Genomic DNA, 17,096 nt, shown 5'->3' with positions numbered 1-17,096 from the left:
ATTTGAAGAGTTCTCTAAAAAAAAGCTGCTAAACATTTCAGCAGTCAAACTATATGGCATTATGTATTGTGCTATGAGACCAAGAAGCTGCTGTGTTCAATTACATATTATTTATTACAATAGGCCTATTTTGACATAATTGCCATTATCAGGTTATTGTACATCAGGTGGTCTTGAGGGCCATATGACATTGGTGTCTTATTTGCGGTCACTAATGTATAATTTTGCTCCTTTGACATTGGTGGAGCTACAGTAGGTGTTAAACTGCAACTGGAGCAGTTATTTATGAGGTTTTACAATTATGAAATTTTATTTCATCAGTTAACATCATTATGACATAAACTTCCATAGTTGGAAATTTCAGAAATAACTGGTCCAGGTAGAGTTTAACATCTACTATAGCTCCACCAATGTCAAGGGAGCAAACTTATACAACAGTGACAGCAACCAAGACAGTGATATCATATGGACATCAAGACCATAATCTGATGGTGGCAATCATGCCAAAATTGCCCTGTTGTAATAAAACAATGTAATCAAACACACCAACATCTTGGTCTCATAATACAATATATAATGTCCTTATATGACATATATGATGCACAAGTCCCAGATGGACATGAATTATATGAATTAATGGTTGAAAATGATCTTGGGGATGTTTTTCCAAAAGTGATGATTTCTTACCAAATTTACCCTGAAAACCAATTGTGAGTTGTGTATCTGAGAGGGGATTCTCCAAATTAGCCCTTATCAAGAACAAATTATGTGTTATAGTGCAACAAGAATGCATTTTCACTCTCCCCTTGTTATCAGTTGAACATGAGGTGTCTAGTTCTCTTGACTTCCAGGATATTATAGAGGACTCTGCCAGGACAAAATATTCAGGAAAAGAAATTTTTCAGATACTCATTTTCTATTTATTGCATTTATATAATAGGGTAATGTTGTGTGATTTTTTTAAAAATGCAATTGCAAAGTTCTTTTAGGCATAATATCATCTCCTGATGGCATGGTTGATGTCATAAAAATATATGTATTCTTTTACTTTTCTTATTGTACTTTCACAGAAAGGAATTAGGCCTACATGAAGTAAGCAGGATCCATACATTTTTTCTAGCCCCAGGCCTCCACATGGGTTAACCCAGTCCTGATGTCCTCCCTCAAGGTGCAACAATCAACTGAAAAGTGTATTTTGATACCCTCATGAAACTGAAGAAACGACTTCAATGTGTTTGCCACCATTAAAATGCCAATGGACTTCTCCTTCTCTGACAATGTGAGGCCTAACAGAAGTCTGTGAAAGCAAGAGGAGTTCACAAAATTTCATTGGACTGTTCTTCCTCATCCATCCTACAGCCCGGATCTCACACTTTCTGATTTCCATCTGTTTGGCTGAATGAAGGATGCAGTCTGCAGGAAGCAGTATGTGGATGATGGGGAGGTTTTTGATGCAGTAAGACATTGGCTAAGACGGTGACCAGTAGAGTGGTACCCCTCCAATTATGATGGTCTATGGCCATCACATGGAACAGAGACTATATTATAAAATAGGATTTTGTAGTCAAAAGATTGGGGAATAAAATGGTGTATTGAAATTGTGAATAAAACAACATGCTTTTAGAAAAAAAGTGTTGCATTATGTATTGATCACTCCTCATAATATGGTATGCATAAACAGAGAAGATAGATTTGGGGGAGATGGTATAAAAAATAAAAAATGATTAGTACTTTAATTAACTTACTATAGACACTGGAAATGACCTCTTTCAGAGATCTGCTATTAGATCACAAGTAAAAAACATTGAAATGTCTATTGTGCTACATACTGAGTCCCACAACTTAGTGACACCAAACATGCCTTCCGTAATTTGATGGCTAATATCTCCTACAAAGTAATTATTATGAGAGACCTCAGTGAGCATAATAAAGCATGGGGAAGCATTATAACAGACCAGGTGGGCATGTTAATGCTTGATACAATTTATGACAATAACTCAGAAGTCCTGAATGATTGTTCTGCCACTGGTATGTCAAGGAGAGGTGAAGCCCATTCAGCAGTAGATGTGGTCCTAGCATCTCCACAGTTGACGCCACCCAACACATGAGAGGTTCTACAAGATACTGGGGATTCAGATCACTTTCCAATAGGCAGAGGGTATGGGTATGGTAGAAATTACTGTCGACATTATAGTCCACAAATCTGAAATACAAAAAGCGGCAATTGGGAAAAAATACCACAAGCTGGCAGAGAAAGAACTCATGTCATACACTGAATCCAGAGATGTCGAAGGCAACCACAAAGAACTGGTACAAGTCACTGGGATGACAGTAGTGACACTGATACCATGCATCACACATGCCACGTAAAGTACATGAAAGGTAGCCCCATTGTGGTTTGAGGAATGTCAAGGAGTCATTTCATAAAGCAAAGAAGTGTTACAAGTGTACAAAAAAAGCCAGTGCAGTGGAAAACTTCATTCCCCTTAAAGCATGCCAGGCATGAGTGAAAATAAAACTTAAAGAAAAGGAAAGATTCAAGTGGGCAGAATACTGTAATAAGTTAAACCATCAAACCACAATAATGACAATCTGGTAACAAATTCAGTGGATCATAAATGCTATAGATGGACACCCCTTCACACGGGCACATCACCTATTGATGGAGGAAATATTGTCCAGGTTGGAAAGTTTGGTTAAAAAGCATTTTTAATGGTACATAGAGGATTTTAAATCGTACCCAACTTTCAACTAGGTTTTTGGCATGGGCAGGGCACATCTGTTAGTGGACATACAGTTGTGTCATTCCATAACTAAATATTTAACAGTGTTTTATATAAACATAAATCATGTGTACAACAAAGTCTTGTTATCTGTTTTTGCTCAAACACCAAGAAACTTGCAGAGACCATGAAGTTTACTCATCTGCAGTTGTCTGTCCCTGGAGGAGGTTAATAACATTTTCTGATAAGGGCACTATCAAACTGATGACAACCAGCATGGCGTTGGCACAAGGATCAGTTCTCTCTCTATTGTGTTTAATATTTATACCAGTGAACTCTTTTAGTAGTTGGTTGTTGAATGTTAAACAATTAGGTACTGAAAGAGTGTTGGATGTGATCCGATATTCCACTACTCCAAGTTGTAGCATGAGCAATAACTATATTCATCATTGATTCTGAATCAAATGGTCTGGTCTTAGTTATTATTTCCAGGAATGGTTATGAGTAGACAAAAGAAACGTCTGTATAATATGAGCATTTAGTTCCATTTTCAGTGATTTTAGAGTATTCATCTAGTTGATTCTGCTCTATAGCATCACACGTTCATAACAGTTTGCAATAATGCACCTGTTTTAATGTAGTTTTGTGTAATAATAGTGGAACAGCTTTCTGAAAAAATATATAAATAGTAACTCAGGTTGAATGAGCTTCAATTAAAAAAGAGGATCAAATGAGGAGCACTGGTCTTGCAAGAGAACTTCTATGAAGTTTGGATGGTCCAAGCTTACCCATCCAGTGTGGAAGTTAAGGCTGAATTGCAGGATGTGAATCAAGTGGTAAACCTGAAGATGCATCTATAGTGATGGGAAACTGGTAGTTAAGAATGAAGCACCTTCATACAGCTATGCAGCTTTTGGAAACATCCCACAATTCTTGACTTTTTAATTGTTGTAATTTTTATGACAATATTAATGGTTATTGGTTGTTGAGTGTTGTTATTGTCATTCATAATGTCTGCTTATCATATCTGGGTGGATTGGCATGAATGAAACATAATTTCATTGGGATTTGTTGCATAATTTCCTCCTTGGAAAAAGTCATGAAGCTTCAGGCTCAATTTATCGCCAAAACAAGTGCTAGTGTATGCCATCTCTATTAACAGCCACTCCAGATAAGAAAATGAGTACATTACACATTATAAATACTAATATTTATATTTTGAGAGTTCTATCTCAAAATTAATTAAAGATTGTATTATTAATTCTGTAGTGTCGGGGTTTGCAGTAAGTAATAAGCAACATATTAAGTATTTCTGGTAATTAACAGTTTTTTTAGTATAGCATAATGCAGATACCTTTTAGCTGAATTTTCTTGGTCAAAGACAATAACAGAATGAGAATGCAGATTGGCTGATCAGTTATTTTATGAATTTAATTGACTAGTGAGTAGACTACAACATGGTCACCTTTTGACTTATCCATACAATATCACTTCTGGAATACTATGTGGTTACTGACAAAGACCGCAAACATCACAACTCAAACTATAATGCTATGATATGTTATAAGCTGTGCTGCAAGCCAGTGGCTGATAGTGCTTAGGTAGATCATAATCAAACAATGTGCACTGTGTCATCTCAAAAACTGATCTGTTAGTTATTTCCATAATACCATTTTCTTCTAGACTATGGAGGACACTAATCTTAGGCTCAGTCCAACTCTCTCTTGGAAATTAATCCAACTTAGAGTTTACAAACTCATTGCCATTGTTAAATCTAACAGCTTTGATGTTTGCATCAATCCTATTTTCTGTCAAAGTTTTAAACTAAAAAAAAAAAAAAAAAAAAAAAAAAAAAAAAAAAAAAAAAAAAAAAAAATTAAAATTTAATGCTTGATCTTCACTTTTGAGAAACTGGCACAATGTCCTGGAATAATCGCTCACTAGTACCTGTATGTACTCAGCCCTAGTATGTGATGTTTGCTCCATGGGACCACATAAATCCATATGCATCAAGCCAAGCACCTCAAATGCACATTCCCCTCCAGCCTCAGGAAATAAGAATTTAGACTTTTTACCAAGCACACATGATTTAATTTATGTTTGTCAACAAGTTCAAAATCACAACACTCCAACCTAGTGCCTACACCCTCTAAACATGACTTAAGTCTAGCATGAACTGTAGCATGGCCATGTCTAGAATTCTGAAAGTCTTCCATGTTATTAATTTTACTAACAGACTGTAATGGGCCATCCTCCTCTAGCATTACTTTTCTTCAACAGTAATAGTTGACACCAGTAATATTTTTCAAATTTTGGATGTGTCAATATTATCTCAGCTGTTTTTCTGAAAAATTTCATATACTTCTGTACACAATATGTTATATTTCAGAATAAAATTTGTGGAAAGGAATTATTTTACTTTTGATGTTACAATCAATATCTACTAACTCTGAAGGTACAGTTAAAATTATTTTCTTTTAGAAACATTTGAAAATTATGAATTATTTATCATACTTAAATTTTTTTTTTATTAATTTTGCAATCTAGTGCTGTTTATTATGTTTGTTTCTGAATTCATTTATAAAATAGTAATTGTACTTAATAGAAATTAATTTGTCAAGAAAAATAGTAAACCCTTTCGAATATTGTTACGACTGCAGAGTGAAGTAGCAGTAAGCATGCCTCTGATGTGAACAGACTGTTTTTGTATTTTGGATGAACAATGTAAAATCGGTTTTGTTGATGTGAAAATTCAAAACACTGTGTTATATACAAAAATGTGACAAAGTACATTAACACAAAAACAAAAATTCTGTAACAACAATCTTCAAAATTATTTAGATCAATTGAACCATGAGAACCTAAAATGTGAGAATTTCAGCTTCAAGAATCAGACCCCTAGACAAGACCAACTGGAGTCAACACTTCAAGAAAAGATAAGCAAACTAAAAAGTTTATTTTGATCTTACGCCTGTCAAATCTTCAGAGAAGACTTTGCACATTGGTGAACAATAGCAACAGCTAGGAAAGATGGGGTAGATTACAAAGAAGAGCATGCTTATCTGAAACCAGTTCAACATGTTTTAATTTATAAATGTGATTTGTTTCTGAACCAGAAACAGTAGCTCTTACCTTTTGAATCTCTTATATACACCTTCATGAAAACAACATTTATGCCTTTCTTAATCAAAGTAGAAACTGGCAACAAATTAGTGGCTAAGCTACAGATTGGAATATCATTGCTGATTGAAGATATACCTGATGAATTGAAAGTTGCATTTCACTTCTCTTCACAATTTTTTATTTGAAATTTTCTGGTACAAAATCTTTGAAACCATCCCTTTCTTGAAGTCGTGTCTGACGATGCTCTGAAATTGATGATCCACTCACTCCTGTTAACTCTGACACATCAAGTAAAAAAAACAATGACTTTTCTTCTCATCTGGAATTGACCTTTGATGATTCTTGTCTGTGGGAACAATCAGACTTGAAGTGACCATACCTCCAGCAATTAAAGCATTTTATTTTTTTTATTTTCTTGTTTTTCGTTGTAAAGCTGCTTTTATGATATGAAATTTTCATCTATTGTACTGGACTCTATAATTGCCCCTCTGGTAATGTAGATAAACTTCTGGTAAGCTTCACAGCATACTGAATGGAATTAGTTCATTGTAAATTTGTTTGTCTATGCTCTTAACTTTTGTTGGTTATATACAAAATAAGAATTACATAACCTTGAAGACTTTCTTCAGATCTGGATAATGTAGTATCCAACAAAGCATTCCAAAGATTCATCCATTTAGTTTTGTTTTTATCAGCAAGCAGGTTTTTGAGGACATACCAAGCTTTGTTTGCCTTTGTTATGTTTCCCACATGTAATAAATGTAATAGCTTCATAGTTAAGTAACAGAAAATAATATGTCTCAGTGAGACACAGACATTGTGTGGTGAAATTTGTTGAGACTGGGCTAGCATAGGGATCAGTTCTAGGACCATTATTTTTCATAATTACAATCAATGTTTTGCCACATCATATTTCCTAATCTATTAGCTGCCATACTGATGACACAATGATAATTGCAACTCATCAAGAAATATCAGTATTACAACAAATGTTATTGACAGGGGATCTCAAACTGATTCGATATTTCTAGATATCCAGAAGGCTTTCGACACCATTTCTCACAAGTGACATCTAATCAGATTGTGTGCGTATGGAGTACCAGATTATCACTTCAGTTGTGTGACTGCATTCATGATTTCTTGTCAGAAACGTCACAGTACACAGTAATTACTGGAAAATCAACTTTCAGAGGGAGAAATGATCATCATAGTAAAATAAAAGAAATCAGAGCTCATACAGGCAGATTTATGTGTTAATTTTTCCCATCCGCTGTTCAAGAGTGGAATGGTAGGGACATAGTCTGAAGATGGCTTGAAGAATCCTCTGCGAGGCATTTAATTGTGAACTGCAGAGTAATCATGTAGATGTAGGTATAAATATATATGTCACTTGAATAATTAGACACTGTAGGGAAATGGTTCTCCTCTACCAAACTTCTGTGTAACACTGCAGGGCCTTTAATTTTCCATCATCTAACAGAATAGAAAATAGAATGGTTAAAATTTTGGAATTCCATATTGACTCCAAGCTGATCTGCGGAGAACATATCAATTACATCCACAGGAGAATATCTAGGGTAACATACCTAATGAGCATACTGAGAGATTTAGTTTAGAATATTTAACATTAATCTATTTTGAACTGTTTCATTCTCACATTTCATATGGACTGCTGGTATGGGGGGGACTCTCTATATACAAGTGATATACTGAAGATATAAAAAACTCCTAAGTGAAATGTGCAGGGCTGACCAAGAGATCACTGTTTATTCTGTTAATATGTATATATATTGTTCATCACTATACATTAAACTAAATGTAGAATAATTTCAAATAACAGGAGATATAGACTAACACAACACTTGGAGAAAAATTAAAATGGATATTCCAAGACACCTTATTTGCCCAGAGCCAGGTCCACAGAAATCCTTAACAAAGTACCGCACTCAGCATAGTCCATGTCTTGTAAAGTATTTCAAAGGAAATTGTGTAAATGGTTGGCTGAAAATCAATTTTGTAATGTGAAGGAATTTTTTGATTTACAGATTGTGAGCATATGTTAAAATTTAAAATGCATCTCTAAATGTCTATAATTGTGTGTGTAATTAAGTGCATTTATGTTATGTATGAGAAATCAAGAACATTGTATATATGGTCAATGATTAATAAAGAATGAAGATTAAGGCATGTGTTGCAGCACTTGCCCCAGGACATAGGTCCAAAATTTTTCATTTACTAGAATTAGTTTCATCTCAAACTTACATGCATTGTAATTATCTTTCTATTTTAGTTTCCCTAGCACTGGAGTCATGGTTTTTGTCAAACTGACATCTGAAGACATTTTTGGAAACCTGAACCATAACAAATAACACAAGTAACATGGACACATAAGGTAATACACTTATTCAATTTTTATATTCCTACCAGCATGACATACATAGTTCACTGCAGAGATTAAGCCCACAACCTATCACAATTTGCTATTGTTTATGCTATTGTGGATAAATCATTCATAATTATTATATTCATGCATCAGCATTGCATCACACATACAGACAACAAAAGCAACAACAACACAGAGATAATCCATTGACTTGTAGATGGTTACAGCAAAGATTAAATCATGTGCTGGGTCACCAGGATAACCACAGAAGTGCTTTCATTTGCTTGATGTTCCCACAGCATGTGATAGGATATTGAAAACACAAATGCAAACTATACTTCTAATGACACATAGAAATTTATTAATATTCAGCTTACAGGCACACATGGTCACAACTGAAGTACAAACAAAAGTGGTCACATTAGTTGACGAAGTCAACCAGAGTTCCTAGTTTTGCTCTGAATTCGAATTACTCATTGTTGGACTGTTGGACCTCTGTTTGCCGTCTGTATTGTTGCCAGAGATGTATCGAGAAGACACTGGCAATAATTGCTACCTATTTTTGTCTGTGCTATGTTTGGTCTATGAAGTCAATCACATGATTGGTAATATAAGCAATTTTTTTTCGTATTAATTATTTGTACCACCATTTTTATGGGTTGAAATCTTTCCTTATAAAATGAGTTTCATTTTTGCTTGTACTTTTAGGGCTCCATTCAAAAAAGGATTATCACAAGAGGAAATTGAAAAGGTTCTAAATGATGGTTCCAATGACCACAAGCATTCTGAATTTGACTGGTCCATCAGGCAGGAAAAACAAATATGAGTTAGTGATCACAAAAGTGAATTAGAAATAGAAGCAGATCCTTTGGAGGAAAATGAACACATTCATCTTGAAGAAGATAAAATGCAACATCATGAAGAAGACAATGTTGGTGATGACAATGTAGATTTTATTTGTGCGTCTTTTGTTAGTAAAGATGATAAAACTAAACAGTCCAAGGAAAGTGTTATAGCCAGAACAGCAACATTGCCCTCAAGAAATACAATAAAAATCCTTCCTTTTCCAAATAGGCTGGCTAAGGATATTACACAGGAACTGACAGTATTCAGCAAGATTACTAGTGCATAAATGATTGATTTACTTGTGGAATACACCAACTTCCATATTAGAAACCTGGTATCACAAATCAACTATTCTAAAGAGAGCTGTGTAAAAGGGACTTCAAAGAAAGAGATCTGTGCTCTTGTTGGACCCCTTACTTTTATTGGCTTGAAGGGTGGAAATGAAACAAATGTTGAAGAACTTTGGAATAATGATGGCAATGGAATGATAATTCTCAGAGCTTGTATGTTATACAGATGGTTCTTATTTCCCCTCAGAAGTGATAAGAACATAAAAATCTGAGAAAGATAAATTATCAGTGATCAGGTCATATTTGGATAAATTTGTTACAAGTTGTAAGGAAATCTATAGTTTGGGAGAGTTTGCAGCTGTAGTTGAGATGCTGACACCTTTTCGAGGAAGATGTTCATTTGTTCAATACATGTATAACAAACCAGTGAAGTACGACTTGACATTCTATTTTCGATGCCAAAACATTCTGCGCAGCACCAGTTGAGTTATATTGTGCAACACAAGCAGATGGCCCTTACAAGGTGTCAAACAAATCATATGATATTGGGCACTGACTTGTAGAAAATGTGAATGGAACCAATTGGAATATTCAGAATATTATTTTTGATATTTAATATACAAGTTAATCACTGACAGTTTCACTTTTGTACAAAAACATCACTTGTGTTGGAACTCTGGGAGAGAGAGAGAGAGAGAGAGAGAGAGAGAGAGGGAGAGAGAGAGAGAGAGAGAGACAAAAGGAAATTCCTACTGCTGAAATTTAGGAGTGTAGGGTCTTCACTGTTTGGATACCAAAAGGATATCACAATTGTGTCAGATGTTCCAGAAATAAATAAATAAATATGTCGTTCTACCTAGCTCCAAGCACAGTGAAGGTGCAATTGATGAAGGAACCAATAAACTACACATTATCATGTACTACAACACTATAAAGGGATGGGCTGACACAGTTAACCAGATGTGTAGTAAATACTCTGTAACTTATGTAACTAGAAAATGGACAATGCCTTTATGGTTTGCTTCACTAAATATTGCTGGCACCCATGTCCATATATTGGTTCAGTTCAATGCAGGAAACCCAAGAGAACCAAGGAGGATATTTTTGAAACAGCTATCTTAACAACTTATGGAAGCTCATTTAGTTACACCAGCCTACACTCCTACACTTCCAGATGACCTCAAAATATTTTTGGCACCTTATAAATTGGAATAACCTTGAGAGCTGGAAGAGTCTCCATACAAAAAAAAGAGTTGCTGCATTATGTGTTGTAGAAAAGAGAATGTTGTTATCATAATTCATTGTTGTCAGTGTAATATGGTTGTGTGCAGAAAGTATTCTTCCACTGGGTGTGAAAAGTTTGCATGTAACACAGTGGATGATCTGGAAGAACAGGATGAGTAAAATTTGTGTATATAATAACAAACAACAACAAATCTAATAAATAACCCGAATATAGTACAATTAGTGTTGTAGAAGTAGTATGCACTGCGAAATCAATGTAGGCCAAGTGTGATGTGAGATTATGATGTGTGTTAGAAATTAAATGATTAAAATTTATGTATGTAAAAATCAAAATAACATTAATTTTTTTCAGTAGCAAGCAGAATGTTTTGTGCCTCTAGAGAACGTGTGACAGTGTCAATCATGAGACCACTGATGTTAACAAAAACTGACACCACTGCTTGAGGGTTAAGGAACACATGGTGTTCATGGATGGCACCAACCTCTCTTGAATTCACAATTCCATTCATTTTTAAAAGTCCTGTCATACTGAATATGCCATAAACACCATTCTCTAACATATCAGTTCAAATACATACTGTTCAAGACAAGGAATTATATCAGCGTACCCCTGCTTTGTTTAATTATTCCAGTATCTTTATGGGACTCCTAGAGAAATCCTTCCTAACCAGGAAGCACTTTAAATCTCTCATCTCTTTAAGATGGACTTTGTTGATAATCTGGGTCTTTGAGAAGGATAGCCTCTGCTCTTTCTTCCTGAACTGAACACCTACTGCCAAATCTGCATCATCTATATACTTTTCAACTCATTCTTGAGTATTGATCTCCACCTTTCTCATGATTCAATAATATTCTTTGTTGATGTATAAAGCAATAACTACCAACAGAACATCTTCATTTTACACTTGTCAACATTTTCCTATATAAAAAAAAAGCACCTTGTTCATGGGCTTTGCACTTGTGGGTGTCACAGTCACAGTGGAATGCAGTAATTATCTCCAAATGTGTATCCTGCCCAGAAGATTCAGAAATTGATTTTTTGTGAGATTTCTTCTCATGCCAGCAACAGCTGAACAAGTTCCACCAATAACTGCCACAGTTTCTTCAGTATCCGCACCTTTTGTATAAATGATGAACTCTTTCAAATTTGATAGATGTGTGTGTGTGTGTGTGTGTGTGTGTGTGTGTGTGTATGTGTGTGTAAGAGCAGAAGCTCAAAAGCTACTGTGATTTTCCCATGTTCTAAATGTGCCTGTGCACCACTGTAATGTTAAAAGGCTCTGGTATGTGTTGTAACTGAATCAACAACTTCACTAATGATCTGTCATCTTTATGTTGTTCACGAGCTTTTACCTTGACTGTTTTTGTATGGTCACCTTCTTGTAGTTTCTTGGTGCTCACAGTGGAGATTTTCTAGATACTTAAACAATGTTTTTAAATGAATGTTTTTCATCTTGTTGTGGCAAAGAGGCGAAACATGTTTTTCTAATGAATAGCATGTTCCATCACAGATCCCCCCACAGAGATGAAAGATATCATTTAAAGTAACTTAATTAATGAATTAGAAATTTGCTATAACATTGTGCTTTTTACTAAATTATTAACATTATTAAAATAAATGTCTTGTAAGACTGAAATCAGTTCCTCCACTCAACATGGCATCAGCAACAGCACCTGCATGTGATGCATCACTGTCACCAGTGGCATTATCAGTAGCAGCATTAGAAAATGAAGCAACTGTAGATTAAAATTGAGCTGTTGGTTTGAAAAAGTGATGTATTTTTAATGACAAATTTCATTAAGGAATAAATATATTGGGAAGCAGTAGTTAGTATCCCTAGTTCCTTAAACAGGCTTCTGCATGATGTTCTTGAGTTCAAGCCACATATAACTCTTGTTGCATGGTTTTGTGCCTGGAAAACTTTAGCTTGGCTTGATGAATTACCTCAAAAATAATCCCATATGACATTATGGAATGAAAGTAAGCATAGTGTGCCAGCTTTTTCATTTTTATACCTCCTATGTCTGACACAATTCGCCTTGCAAATAGAGATTTCTTAAGACGCTTCGGCAGTTCTGTGGTGTGCTCCTCCTACTCGAATTTATTACCAAGCTGTAATCCCAAGAATTCAACAATGTCCATTTCTTCTATCTGCTTGTCATCGTATGTTAGGCATATACTTGTGGGACATCCTTTACAAGTTCTGAATTGCATGTAATGTGTTTTTTTTTCAAAGTTTAGTAACAAGCAATTGGCTGGGAACCAGTGATTAATGTCCGCAAATATTTTATTAGCTGATTTTTCTAAGGCTACACTTGATTTGCTATTTATTGCAATGTTCGTATCATCAGCAAACATAACAAACTTGGCATCTGGTAATGTTACTGATGAAAGGTCATTGATATACACAAGAAAAAGTAAGGCCTCTAAGATGAAACCTTGTGGGACACCACATGTTATTAGTTCCCAATTGGATGATGCCTGGTATCTTAATACATGTCTCTTTGCTGATAACACCCTTTGTTTCCTGCCAGATATATAAGATTTGAACCATTTGCAGCATTTCCTGTTACAGCATAATATTCTGATTTACTAGAGAGGATATTGTGATTTACACAATCAAATGCCTCTGATAGATCACAAAATATACCATTTGCCTGTAATTTTTTGTCTAATGAATTAAGTACATTTTCTCTGTAAGTGGTAGATAGCCTTCTCAATATCAGATCCCTTTAGAAATTCAAATTGTGACCTTGACAGTATTTTAATTGTGGTAAGATGGTTATCTAGCCAATTGTACATTAGCTTTTCTAAAATTTTTGAGAATGCTGGCAAAAGTGAAATTGAACGGAAATTAGATGATATATCTTTAGCTCCCTTCTTAAACAGAGGCTTAACTTCAGCATATTTCAAGCATTTAGGAAATATTCCATTGATAAACAACTGGTTACACAGATAGCTTAATATGTTACTTAACTCAAAATCACATTCTTTGATTAACTTTGTTGATATCATCACACCCACTAGAAGTTTTTGATTTTAAAGACTTTATGATGGACATTACTTCTGCTGGGGTAGTGAGGGTCCAATTCATATTATGTAAGTTATTTGAAATGTCTGGTCTGAAGTATTCCATAGCAGCATCTACAGAACCTGACAACCCCATCTTGTCAGTAATAGTTATAAAATGTTTGTTAAAAAGTTCTGCAACACTATACACATCTGTCACCAACGTATCATTTACTCTTAATGCTATTTGTCCCTCTTCATGTCTGATTCTACCAGTCTCCTCCTTCACTATATCCCATATTGCCTTTATTTTGTTATCTGATATGACTATCTTTTCCTTGTAATATATTTGCTTTGATGTCCATATCACAGTCTTTAATATTTATCAGTAGTTCTTGTAATGTGCTATAGCATCAACATCAGAACTATTTTGGATTGACGGATACAGTTTTCTTTTTGTTTTACAAGATACCTCTATTCCTTGAGTAATGAATGGCTTCTCTGTAGCCTTTGCTCTAACCTCGATTAGTTTTGGGGGAAAACAGTGTTCAAATAATGTAAGCACCTTATTAGCAAAAGTGTTATATTTTTCACTCATGCCATGAGCACTGTAAACATCACTCCAGTGAATGTCTCTGAGGAGTGTCCAAAAGTAATCAATTTTTGGCTTATTGATTACCATCTTGAGCTCAGATTTAACAGATTTTATATCCTGTGCAGTATTAACATTTAGCAGAAGGAACTGCATGTCATGGTCTGAGAGGCCATTGACTATTGGTTTTTAATATAATTTTGTTCATTGGACTTTTCTATAAAGATGTTATCAATGGCTGTTTGTGAGTAATTGGCTACCCTAGTGGGGAACTTTACAGCGGGAATGAAGTTGAATGATAGTGTTACTAACTCAAATAAGTTCTTATTGGAAGAGGTTTTAAGGAAATCTACATTGAAGCCACCAGCAACCACTATTTCTTTGTTTTTGGTTCTTAAATGGGTCAGTACAGCGTCAAGGTGGTTTATGAACAGATTAAAGTTAGCTGCAGGGGCTTGATATACACGTAATATTATGAAGGATTTTTGAGCAAAATTCTACTTCCCTTGCACATGTTTCCATATGCTGTTCTAGGCAAAATTTATGAATGTATATGTTCTTAAATTTATGACAGTTCCTGATGAATGTGGCAACTCCTCCATTCTCCATTTCTGCTCTACAAAAGTCAGATGCTAACCTAAATCCTGTAACACTTAAAAGTTCTATACTAGTGGTCACATGATGTTCAGATGGGCAGATTATGTAAGCTGAGTTTGAGGACTCTAATTCATTTATGCAGAGAATTAATTTATTAATTTTATTTCTCAGTCCTCAAATATTTTGATGCAATAAAGATAGCTGACATTTCACATTGACTGAGTTGAAATTTCTGCTGATTGTTGAAAATTCTTAACCAATAGCTGTTTGTGCTGATGTAATAAGCTACAATTATGTCTTTCGGTTTCTTTCTGAAACTGAAGGTTTTTCTCAATCCTAACCTCTCTTAAAACTTGGTTTCTTTCTGTCCTCCCTATCCTAAAAAGTGTCTTTTATGAATCCTATAACCACTGGTATTTTATCACTCATGGCAATGCTTCCCCCCTTTAACTTTCCTGCTTTTTTCCCAGCCAGTTTACCCTTCCTTACACAAGCCATAAAAAAAGTTTCTCCAGTAACAGTACCATCAGGAGAAGGGAACAGAAATGCAGTTGAAGAAAATGTGTCAGCTGTTATGGGTAAGCAGAAAACAGTGCCTCCTCTCTGTCTAAACGATTTTTTGTGGAACGCAGCAAGATGAAGAGGCTCATAAGTAGTGCAACAGATACTGTAGTTTCTCACCAAAGAGGTTCAGTCTGAAGGGAATAACAATTTTGAGATTAAAATTTGCTACCTAAACATTCAAGGAATAAAAGATAAAGAAATTTTTGGGAGTAGCCTACTTTTGGCCTGGATAATAAATTTGATTTTTTTGTTTGAGTGAACATTGGGCTACTGTTGGTGAACTTACAGTTGTGAAACTTGATAACTATAATACAGCAAATAGTTACTGTAGAAAATTGCATAGAAGAGGTCGTATAACAATCTATTTTAACCAGTCACTCAGTTGCTCCATTAGTAAGGTGGATCGAGAGTATTTCTGTGATGAACAGAATTTTGAAGCTACTGGTATAGTCGTTGATAGTTTTAAGTTAGTAGTAATATCTCTATACAGGACACCTAAGGGTACCACCAGCGTATTTCTAGAAAAACTGGACATGTTGTTGCATGTATTTAGGAAGCCAAAATAGTTGCATTGTGATGTTGTAATAGGTGGAGATCTGAATACAGATTTTGATGTAACAACACACAAATGTAGTGTCACTGAGCTGAAAAATCTTATAAGACAATGCAATTTATACCTTATCAATAATGAACCCACAAGAGAAGCATGACTTGACAACATTTTTGTCAGTTTTGAAACTACAGAAGACTCATGTGATGTGACAGTATTTCTATTCTTGGCCCATGATTCTGTATCCTTAAATTGTAAAACTAAATTTTCTGCTGATAAGAGTAATATTGCAAGGCATATCCCAAAAGCTGTAATCACCAGACCTGTCACAAATTATAAAATTGTCGGGTTTTGTGAGTCCCTTGCAGACAGAGACTGGTTAGGCCAGTGTTACAGTGATACACATTATAGCTTATATAATGATTTACCAACAAAGTTAACATTTGAAAAGTTCTTTACAGCATTTTTGACACAATTTAATGACAGCATTCTCTTAAAGAAATGCAAAATAATTGACAAAGGCTTCAAATCAAGGGCACAACTAAATAAAATCCATGGTATAGTGAACAAATAACAAATTTGAAAAACCAAGTTATGCTGTTGCAAATGTATATAAAAGTCTGAAGAATGACCATACCAGATCAGTCTATCTTAAATATAGGAATGAGTATAAAAATGCCCTTGTGAAAGCCAAAAACGCACACAATTCCAGCAGTATTGAGAATTCCACCAATAAGTGCTATGCTGTGTGGAAACTAATAAATGGTATTGCTAAAAATGAAAGAAACAAGAAAATTAATGTGTCCCCAAAAATTCAATGATTTTATTAAATCAGTTGAGAAAGAAGGAAATTCTATTATGAAACACGATATTAGTTTATAATTTCGTAGGCTTCCGTGGCCGGAGTCAGTCGACATAAAAGTTTTCTGGGTTTGGTACCGCGTCATAATGTAAAACTACTGCTGCTATAGAAAAGCCAACGTTTCGGCCACGATTGCAGCGGCCTTCTTCTGGGTCTAATGGTGCGTTCTAGCTATGCAGTGTCCTTTATATTTTGTTGTTAGTGTTCACTGCGCATGCCATTACGTCATAATTTTAAAAGGTAGTTAGTTTATTGGTCACTAAAGGATGAAGGAGAGCGAACTTTATTTTAATAGGTTATTGTGGTGGAGG

At 34.9% G+C, this 17,096-nt stretch overlaps 1 long non-coding RNA gene across 1 annotated transcript in view; it reads left to right on the top strand.

Moving 5' to 3' along the window:
* Positions 1 to 17,096, top strand: part of LOC126419283 (uncharacterized) — a 97,066-nt gene that overhangs the window by 63,064 nt on the left and 16,906 nt on the right. The window contains exon 2 of the long non-coding RNA XR_007575954.1: positions 8,137 to 8,238. This is a non-coding gene — a long non-coding RNA (uncharacterized LOC126419283). The remainder of the gene's footprint in view (positions 1 to 8,136; positions 8,239 to 17,096) is intronic.

The sequence above is a fragment of the Schistocerca serialis genome, chromosome 9, assembly GCF_023864345.2.
Source record: "Schistocerca serialis cubense isolate TAMUIC-IGC-003099 chromosome 9, iqSchSeri2.2, whole genome shotgun sequence".
NCBI lineage: Eukaryota > Metazoa > Arthropoda > Insecta > Orthoptera > Acrididae > Schistocerca > Schistocerca serialis.
Note: the sequence above shows the minus strand (reverse complement) of the source record. Positions and strands in the feature narration are given on the sequence as shown.